Consider the following 8,412-nt stretch of genomic DNA (forward strand, 5'->3'; position numbering starts at 1 on the left):
ATGCGAACACGTTCTCAATCACGTAAGGAAACACTGGACGAAGTTTAAGTAGTTGAAGAAGTTTTTGAAGAAGTTGAGAAAGCTGAAGAAGAAGCGATTATTACAATGGGATAACCAGCAGCAAATCTGAAGGCTTTGATAGATTATTCTCAACCGAAGATCAATGACATTCAGTCTGGCATTGTCAGACCATGCATCGCAACTAATACCTTTGAAATCAAGTCTAGCACGATTCAGATGTGCAGAATTCAGTCCAGTTTGGGGGTTCTCCAACGGAAGATCCCAACATGCACATTAGAGATTTCATCGAGATTTGCGACACTTTCAAGTTCAACAAGTTTCTAAGATGTTATGAAGCCGAGGCTTTTTCCATTCTCTCTGAGGATAAGCTAAGTGTTGGTTGTATTCTCCACCACCAGGTTTCTATCACTACTTAGGAGGATCTTGCTCAAAAGTTTCTCACTAAATTCTTCCCTATGGCGAAAACAGCTGTCTCAGAAACGCTCTTACTCAATTTGCGTAGCAATCGGGAGAATCTTTGTGTGAGGCTTGGAGCGCTACAAGAGATGCTTAAGAATATCCTCATCATGGCATGCCTGACTGGATGATCATCAATTACTTTTATAATGGGTTGGGAGCACAGTCGAGACCTATGCTCGATGCAGCATCAGGTGGAGCCTTATGGCTAAGAGCTACGATGAAGCTTATGAGCTAATTGAATTGATGGCTGCTAATGAATATCAGAACCCAACTCAGAGACTATCTCAAAGTAAGGTAGCAGAAATTATGGAGGTAGATACAGCTACGGCTATAGCTTCTCAGCTAAAGGCGTTAATGATGAAAGTGGATTCTTTGGCTAATTATGAGTTAATCAGATCATTAGTGTATGTGAGCTTTATGCTGGTGCGCACGCGACGGGGCAGTGTGCTATATCTCGTGAATCAGCTCAGTTTGTGAGTAACTTTTAGAGGTCGCAACAACCATTCCTGCACTTATCATCCTTATAACCACAATCATCCTAACTTTAGTTGGAGCAACAATCATAATGCGGTACAACAGCCTTATCAGTAGTTTGGAGCCAAGCAATTCAACCCTCCTGGTTTTCAACAACAGTATGCATCAAAAAAACAACTCCATCTTCAACAACAACCGCATGGAATTCCGGTCAATCTACTAATGAAAATCTGAATTTGAGGAGTTGAGGCGTATGTGCAAAAGCCAAACGTTTCTATCAAGACTCTTGAGAAACAAATAGGGCAAATTTCCAATGCTTTGTTGAACCGTCAATCAGGAACTCTTCCTAGTGATAGAAGCTAATTCAGGCAAGATGAAGTCAAAGAGCAATTGAAGGCAATCAAATTAAGGTCTGGAAAGTCACGAGCCCCCAAATTCAGGAAAATGAAGATTTTGAAGATTTTGTTCAGAATGCAGGTGCATCTGCACCTTTGCCAATTCCATAAATGAGATGGAACTGAAAAGGTTGTACAAAGGATGCCGAGGTGGAACTGAAGAAAAAGCTGTTGAAAGCAATCCTCCTGAGGGTAATACAGGGGATAAACGGTCTACCCACCTCCGTTTTATCCTAAAGACTTCAGAAGCAGAAGTTCGATAATCAATTTGCCAAGTTTTTGGAGGTTTCACGAAGTTGCACATTAACATACCTTTTGATGAGCTCTAGAACAGATGCTGAGCTACGCTAAGTTCATGAAGGTATTCTATCTCGAAAGCTAAAACTTGAGGAGTTGGAAACCGTTGCTCTAATGGAAGAGTGCAGTGATTGCTGCAACAGAAACTACCTCCTAAGCTTAAAGATCCAGGAGCTTCACGATACCTTGCACCATTGGCAATCTATCATTCGACAAAAGTTTGTGTGACTTGGGAGCTAGCATCAATCTGATGCCCTTGTCCGTTTTCAAGAAACTTGGACTTCCTGATCCTAAACCTGTGAACATGTCTTTTTAGCTGGCTGATCATTCCTTCACTTATCCGCGATGAGTGTAGAGGATTTATTGGTTAAGATGGATAAACTCATCTTCCCTGCAGATTTCATCATTCTAGAATTTAAGAGATAAAAGATTACCATTATCTTGGGAAGACCATTCTTAGCTACGGGTCGAACTCTTATCGATGTGCAAAAGTGTAATATCCCGTTTTTTTAGAATTATTATAATTATTATTTGAATGTATATATGTGCTTTTATGATTTAGAAGGAATAAAATGGTGGATATTTTATTTCTGTTTGACGAGTTGGTTATATTAAATGGTAATGTCCTAATTGTTAAGTGTTTATATTAATCCTTGTTAATTTTTAAAATATTTACTTAAATGTATTATTTTCAAAAATTATTTGAAAGCCGATCTTATTGATATCGGTAAATTGAAATTGTTTTGTAATATCCGGAAAATATTGTGAAATTATTTTTAACAATAAATAATTATTATGTGATTATTATGGGAGTTTTGGTGAATTATCTAATGATTGATATTTATATTTGGGTGTTTATATGTGATATAGTGTGAGTATTTTTATTTTAATTATGGTATTTTTCTGGTAATTTTTGGATTGTATATGATTTTATAAGGATTTATAGATTTAATATTTATTTTCTGAGTAATTATAAAACTATTTTATAAAGCCGGGAATCGTCCAACTTCAACCGTTTTTGCACTTTTAAAACCCGAAACTCTTCGGAAAACTCTCCTTCCTAACCTAATATGGTAATTCCGGACATTTTCCGTGTTTTAACTTTTTTAATCTGGGTTACGGTTTGACCCGTACGCGTCCCGGCGTATAATTTTCGATACGATAATCATTTCGGTAGATTAATAAAACTCGTATTCCTCGAAAGACGGGATATTTTTACATTATTTTATGATATGGTGTTTTATAGGAAGCTCGGTTTTGATAATTATCCAAATCTGGTATTAAATTGTATCATTTTTATAGTTACTTAGCGGCTAAGTAATCTGTTTTCGGATCGTTTTGCAGTTACTTACCGGCTAAGCAACTAATTTATCGATCCAATACGATCCAACACGAACCATATTCCATAAATATATAGCCCTTTTATTATTTCATTTTGTTCGTATAATCATAATCGTCAGTAAAATTTCATAATTATCGAGAAACCGATGAGTGTTCTTCGCCTTCTTCATAATCAACCTAGATTTGGAAGAGTTACCGAAGTCGGATTTCGACGTACAAGTGGTCAAATTGAAGCTCTCGACGCGTAGAATCCAATTTAATTATCCATATCATCCCAATTTCATCGTATTTTTCTATGATTTTTACAAAAATGGAATTATTTAGTAAAAATATGAATTTTCGTAACCGATTTGGTTTGTCTGATTTGATGATTGCATGTTATAGAGCATCTCTGGCCATTAAATTATATATCATATGTTGAATTTCGAGTTCCATAACATGCTCAAAAGGTTGTTTGATTTTCGGATTAAGTTCTTGAATGTTCTTCGTGTTCTTCATTTTCTTGAGAATCAAATTGAAATTTGGAGGCATTACCGGACTCCGTTTGAAACGCTCTTGTAACTAAATCGAACTCTCATCACCACCCTTCCAAAACACTCATCAATTTAGTGCAGAACCCACTTCAAAATTCGAGTTATTTTCCATAATTCGATTTAATTCTTTAATTTTCCGAAAAATCCAAAACTTTACGATTTCCGTGTTTTGATGATACCATGTTATAGATAACATTTTTCTGATCGAGTTGGTATATTATATGTTGAATTCTGAGTTCAATATCATATAGAAATGAAGCTTTGATTCCCTTGAGTGTTCTCCTGTTCTTGGCGACCCATGACCCATTTCCCGACCCGATTACAACCCGGTTTTCGATCTTTAAAACCCTAATTCCCCAATTCAATTCTGTTTGTACAGAATTTTTTATTTAAATTAATCAAAATCTTATTTATTTTCAAAAAATGTATTTTTCCTTTTAATTATTTTTAGGAATTGTTGTTATTTATTTTAAATTCCAAAATTTATTTATTTTTAATTCCGAAAATTATTTTTAATTCTAAAATAAATCTTAATTAATTAATTAATTAATTTTTGTTTTTAATTAATTATTTAATTAGTCAATTAATTTAAATATAAATTGATTGATTAATTTAATTAGTTATTAATTAAATTAATTGATTATTTAATTAGATTTAATTAATTATTTTGATTTAAAAATTCTGAAAATAGTTTGAGCTTTAAAATATTATTTTCAAATTATGTTTCAAAGCTCGATAATTATTATTAAATTATTTTAAAGTCATATTCGGGTGTTCGATTCCTATTATTTAATTATAAAATGATTCGGAACCCGTTTTAATTCCGGAAAATATTCCAAAATTCATATTAAATAAACCGTTTCGGCCGTTTAATACGAAACGAATGCCTCTAGACTCAGAAAAATACTCCACTTTCATTAAAATACTTTCGAGACCCAAATTCTTTTGTTTCGAAAGTTCGCTTGTTTTACGAATCATTCTGAGTCGATTTTTGATTGATAAATCATATTTTTGACCAGATTTCATTTTTAAACGTATTGAGTCGAACCTTTTGGCGAACTGAGTCATATGTTATATAAATTATGTGATACTGGATTATAAGTTTATATGTTATATGAATTACGTGCGTACATGAGTCAAGAGTCTTGTGTTGGACTGTTTTCTTTGTGCGTGGGCTATCTTATGGGTAGACGATAGGGTTTTTGATGCGCAATTTGTCGAGTAATTATCGGTTTGACAATTAAATTTATATCTTTTAATTAAAGATGCGGATCATTCGATTTGATCAGGACAAGATGTGGAGAAAGAGTGAATGGAATGGTGAGGGTTATGAAGCTTCTAGCAATCGCAGGAGTAGTACGTCAGCCAATTGTTGAAATAGAAAGAGTGATGCTTTGAGATGCCAGACTGAGATAATTGCGTTTATATGATGTGACTACATTACTAGAATTTTTTCAATAGACATCAGTCCTTAGACATCGGTTGCTTAGATGACCGATGTTAAAGTTATATTTAGACATCGGTTATTTTAAAACCAATGTTACTGCTTATTTTAGACATCGGTCCAGAAAATAACCGTCGTCTATAGCTATTTTTCAAAAATAAAAACGTTAGTTAGACATCGGTTTTTTTATGTAACCGATGTCTGTGTTTTATAGACATCGGTTATATTTTACAATCGTTGTCGATGGTTAACTTAAAAAAATTAAAAAAAAGCGAAAACTTTCCCCCCTTTATTCCCCAAATATTCCCCGCTTAACCAAAAAAAAACCCGTCTCCCCTAGTTCTTTTTCCTGTCTCTCTCTCACTCTCACTCTCTCTGCTCTTTCTCTTTCACTCTCACCCTCTCTGCTCTCTCTCTCTCTGAGCTCACTCTGCTCTCTGGTTCTCTTTCCCTCTCTCTCCATCTCTCTGCTTCTCTCCCTCTCTCTCTCTCTTCTATCTCTCTCTCTCTCTCACACACACCATATCAGTTTATAGTAAGTACATAGGGTTTTAATTAAACCCCAAATTGAAGAACACCATCAATTAATCAACTCCATCTACGAGAAACCCTAATTTCTGGACAGGTATGTTTGTTCATTTAGGTTTCTATGTTTGGTTAGATTAAATTTGTTCAATTAGGTTTGTTCATAAATTTTAATGGGTTTTTTCCTTTTTTGACAGGTTTTGAGATTCATTGAGCTTCTTAAGGTTTGTACTCTAATTTTCTATTTTTTCTTGAGTTGTTTTAAATATGCATATATATAGATTTACATAAATCTGCATTTTTTTGAACATAAAATAGGATTGTATTCTTGTGTATATATATTTAGGTTTGCCTAAATATATCAATTAGGTTTGATATTTGCAGTGTTTTTTCTGGTTGATATCTTCTGATTTTTGTCCGTTAAAGTTTTTAAGTAATAGTATATTTTTACATTCGATTTTGTCCATTTGCAGATTATCTCATCAAGTCTCGGAATTTGACAGTGCCTGCACATTTTACTTCAAGAAGGAGTTAGAAATTCTTATTCGTTTTCTTTTTCCCTTTTTTATGTATACATTATTTATGAAGGGATTCACCAGTAACCGATCTGTCATTATTTATGTATACATTATTGCTTTGGATTCTTGTTTATGTATCAGATTTAGTGTATCATTCTTTTTAATAGATGAGATGCCATGAATGTACTAGTTTGTCATTTGTGTAAAATCTTTCAATTTTTAAGGGCATGTTTGTTATTAATTCGCACATGAATATGTGCACCTGTCTTGATTATGCTAGTTAACAATGTTGACTTTCTTAGTTTGTTTAGTATGAATTAATTAAGCGATGTGTAACTTATGATAAATATATACCGCTAATTCTTAGTATGAATATGTATTTTAGCTGCATAGTATATCTATTAAAAATTAATAAATATTTATACTAATAACCAAGAAATATAGTATTGTAGAATTATGAGTAGATAATGAATATAATGATATATAAACTTACTCTAATATTTTGATGTTGAAATGACCATCAGGTGGTTAGGTTGTTTTTCATACATTTTCAATTATGGATAAGTCGTGAATAAAAGATAGGTTCTTTAGAATTTGAAATTGGCGTCGAAGAATTCTTGATTTTCGCTGAAGAAAATTGTAAAGATCCTAAAAGAATTCCTTGTCCATGTGGTCGATATGTTAATTTTAAAAAATTCTCACCAAAATCATAAGGGGACATATATACGATCATGGTTTTAGATTGGAGTATGTTGATTGGATTTGGCATGAAGATAAATCTACTAGGAGTACTAGGTCATCTATAGGTAGTACACGTCCTGCTTCAGACCAACATATAGCACTTTGCTGCATCAAAAACTATTGAAGTTTGTGAAGCGGCTTTTAATTCGGGTAATTACAATAAGGATTCATATGATTTTCAGAGGTTTGTTGTTGATGCGGAACAACCTTTGTTTGAGGGAAGCGAGTGCACAAAGTTAGAGTCAATGTTAAAATTGCACAACTAGAAATCTAGGTTTGGTATTAGCGATCGACACTGCCTTTACTGAGCTGCTCTCTTCATTTGGCTCGATCCTTCCCAAAGATAATGTGTTGCCTCCTAACATATGAAGCGAAGAAAACTTTATCCGATTTAGGTCTAGAGTATATAAAAATTCATTCGTGTCCCAATGATTGTATACTGTACAGGGGCATACATTCCGATGCTTCTCAATGTCCTCATTGTAAGCTGTCACATTGGAAAGTACGGAAGAATGGCCAACTTAGGGTCAATATTCCAGCCAAGGTCATGTGGTATTTTCCGATAATTCCAAGATTTAAATGGTTATTTAAATCTCCCTCTACTGCTGAACTCATGACTTGGCATGCAAATCAGTGAATAAATGATGACAAGATGCGATATCCGACCAACTCTCCTTCTTGGATGAATATCGATTATCGGTGGTCTGCCTTTGGTAGTGAATCTAGAAATATTAGGTTGGCTTTATCAGCGGATGGTATAAACCCACATACTAATGGGTTTGTCAATCGATATACTTGTTGGCCAGTAGTGTTGGTAACGTACAATCTTCCTCCGTGATTATGCATGAAAAGGAAGTTCATGATGTTGTCAGTTTTAGTTCCTGGTCCACATGAGCCGGGAAATAACATCGACGTTTAGTTACAACTGTTGATTGATGATCTGAAAAAACTTTGGGAAGAAGGTGAACCAAACATTTATGACGCCTATAGTAAATCATATTTCACTCTAAAAGCAATTTTGTTGTGGACTATAAATGATTTTCCAGCATATGGAAACTTGTCAGGCTGCATGAATAAGGGTTATAAGAGTTTTCCAATTTGTGGTGATGATATTGTGGGTAAATATTTAAGTCACAGTAGGAAGATGTGCTTCCAAGGTTATCGCCGTATTTACCTAGGCATCACCCTTATAGGAGGCAGAAGGAGGCCTTTAACGGACAACAAGAGTTGGGGAACGCATGTCAACCCCTTTCCGGAGAAGAAGTGTTAGCGCATCAGGAATGAATTAATTTTTATTTTGGAAAAGAGGTGAAGAAGTTGAAGAAGGTTGAATGTCCATGGAAGAAAAAATCTGTTTTCTTTGAGTTAGAATATTGGAAATATCATCATGTTCGCCACTGTCTCGATTTTATGCACATTGAGAAAAATGTGTGATAATCTGCTTGGGATGTTATTAAATATGTGAAAGTCAAAAGATAGTGAGGCGGCACATCGTGATATGATTGATATGGGTGTTAGACATGATTTAGCTCCTCAAGTAGGAGAAAAGAAGACCTATCTGCCCCCTTCCCCTTTACTTTGTCGAAGGCCGGAAAAAAAAGTGTTGAACTCATTCTTTTCTATGAAACTTCCCTCTGGACATGGATCAAACATAAAAAATTGTG

General features: G+C 34.3%; 1 non-coding gene across 1 annotated transcript; it reads right to left on the bottom strand.

Annotated features, from left to right (window-relative positions):
- Positions 1 to 490: 490 nt before the first annotated feature.
- LOC141699915 (small nucleolar RNA R71) lies at positions 491 to 594 on the bottom strand. Its single transcript, XR_012566160.1, has one exon. It is a non-coding gene; the product is annotated as a small nucleolar RNA R71 (small nucleolar RNA).
- Between the last annotated feature and the right edge of the window lie 7,818 nt (positions 595 to 8,412).

This window comes from Apium graveolens, unplaced genomic scaffold (genome assembly GCF_009905375.1).
Source record: "Apium graveolens cultivar Ventura unplaced genomic scaffold, ASM990537v1 ctg1496, whole genome shotgun sequence".
Lineage (NCBI taxonomy): Eukaryota > Viridiplantae > Streptophyta > Magnoliopsida > Apiales > Apiaceae > Apium > Apium graveolens.